This window comes from Lepisosteus oculatus, chromosome 5 (assembly GCF_040954835.1).
Source record: "Lepisosteus oculatus isolate fLepOcu1 chromosome 5, fLepOcu1.hap2, whole genome shotgun sequence".
Lineage (NCBI taxonomy): Eukaryota > Metazoa > Chordata > Actinopteri > Semionotiformes > Lepisosteidae > Lepisosteus > Lepisosteus oculatus.
The window spans coordinates 2,598,697-2,601,375 of record NC_090700.1 but is presented as its reverse complement, the minus strand read 5'-3'; positions in this window follow the sequence as shown (position 1 = coordinate 2,601,375).

Below are 2,679 nucleotides of genomic sequence, written 5' to 3'. Positions count from 1 at the left end.
AAGAAGCTTTTAAAACTTTGGAGCCATGGTAATCAAGACCTGGCACAAAACCCCAAAAGGCCTGCGATGATCTTCAGAAGCCATCCTATTCAGACCAGGGTGCATGAGAGTAAGTCGTGATTTGGACAGGGCAGTTCTTAACTGAGGTTTGTGTGGGATGACAGCAAACAGGCTGTTACCTCTCCTGCTTCTCGTACGGCCCCTTTAAGAAGGCGCAGAACTTTCCAAAATACCTGACCACTCACCTGTCTCTTTCAATCCTCGCATTCTCCCATTCCTGAGTGTTTTGGAAGATCATCTCCCAAGTACTCGGCGCTTTTTCCTGTCTCGTTTCTCCTGGCTTTCGGGTTGCTCTTCACCCCTGACCTTGATGCTTGGATTTCGCTCTTCGGCTTGTTATTTTGGTTAACGCTTTAACTTTGTTTTGTGCTTGGGTACTTATTGGTGGTGTTTTTCCTACGGTTTTGGACTTTTGGACTGGGTACTGGTTTAAGGCTTTAGAACATGGTTTCCCTACTCTGCGCAGGATCCTTCACGATCTACCTGGCTACCCCAACACAAGCCACAATCCGCCCCGTAAAATACACGCCACACAAATCCCTCTGACTTTTGCATTTCTCCTCCCGCATCCCTTCCACCCCGTTAACCTTTGACCCCTTGGTTAACACCTCACTCTGCAGGGGGTCTTGACCTCGCATGGACAGGAGAACAGGCGGGTTCAGTCACCTTCTACAGTACCTACTCAAACGCCCTCAAACACACCTAATTTTTGAGTGTCATTTGTCTTCTCTGGATGTACTGTACGTCAAGTCAAGTCCAACGAGCAGTGTTACACGTTGAATACGATAAAATACTAAAAACACCCGAAGAAGGCTCCACAGCCGAAACGTTGTTTCTTTTCTTTTTTCAGCATGAATTAAACCTTTACTTGTTCCTTTACAATTAAAATATACGTGCCCACCAAAAAAAAAAACACATTACATAAAATAATGTTGCACATAAGGGTTAATAAACAACAAGTATTCAGGATCTTTCTGCGAATGAAAAAAACTTTAATTATTACGACAGAAGCAGTAGCTGCTCGCTTCAGTTCATATAAATATGAATATGGAAGTCTGTGGGCTAAAGCTCTTAAAATCGCCAAAATGTAACATGAATGGTGTTTAATCTCAGGTCAGAAATTATTTATACAAATAATTTAGGAAGAGATCTTAATGTTAAAGTATAGTGAAATGAAAAAAAAAATCATACATTGTAAGACACGGGCTTTCTCTACGGTCAAAAAGTTTAATAAAATCACATTGTAATCTTTAACATCAATTGTTATTCACGTGCTAAAACTATAAATTCCTTTATCCTAATGGATTTATATATATTAGTCTGTAGCCGATCTTAAGAAAAAACATTCTTAAAACCTCAATGTGAGCGTTTAGGATAATGTACAGTACCTACTAGGATAAATGTGCATTTTTTTTACATTTTATTCAGAAAATGTTGATTAGTCTTGTATATTGCAGAATGCTTCATCTTGCGGTGCCTTGTGAATTTCACGTGTAGTTTAAAAGGTCCCGAGCCAAATAGTCATATTGCTAGCAGCCATATCACCCTGAAAATCACAACTGGCAGCACACTGAAGCTAAGTACTGTAGGTGTGAACCTGGTCAGTACCTGGATAGGAAACCTCCTGGGAAAAACTAAGGATGCTGCTGGAAGAGGTGTTATTGGGGCCAGCAGGGGGCGCTCACTTATAGGCTAATAAGTGCCTGTTTAAAGTGTTACACCGTGTCAATCAGAAAGTGACGATATAATGATACTTCAGCTTAGTTTTCAGCAATCTTGTGTATTTTTCATGAAATTAAAAAAACACGAACATGGAACAAAGCAATAAAATCCAATGTTTCAATGAGCGAGACTGAATCACTGAATTAAACAATTAGCTTCAATACTTGGGACCGTTCTCGTGTAGTAAAACACGACACACCAAGAGAAAACTATTGTAACGTGCTGTGTGTGTCCGGTATATACTGGAATTGGATTTGGAAAACCAAAAATCTGCTATCTTTTAATGATATAAACCACAAGAGCACATCTGCAAATTTTAAGAAGGTAACATGCAAGATGTTAAGACCAGTAGACATTTGCTAAAAACAAAACTAAACTATGAACATAGTATAGTGCACTTCAGCTAGCGGGGTAAAACTAGCGCGCCGGAAAGTTTCGATGCAGCGCCTACTGATGATGTTGAAATCCATCACCAGGCTCTGTGCTGAATTGCGGATGAGAGGGGCTGTATTACCCCCTCCCCGCGTTTCGCGACGGTTTATGCCCTTGTCCACCCCGTTTCTGCACGTTTTCTTCAAACAATCCCCGTGTAGTCGGAGGGACCAACCTTTAAGAACGCATGCACTCGAAAGTTATTTCTACTCTCCATAAACACTACTCACAGAGGAGTTGCGGTCGTACTGTACGGTATGCATAAATAATAATACAAATTACAATACAAACGAGAGTACATATACACTTTCAAGACACAAACATCGTCAGGGGTACATACTGCAAAATACATTTAAATTCTGAAAAAAGTTTAAACAAAACCAATAAAAAAATGACGTCTTTCATACTTTTGCATTTTGAAATAGTCGGCAGATACCCCTCTACATCCCGTTTAAAATGCTCAAA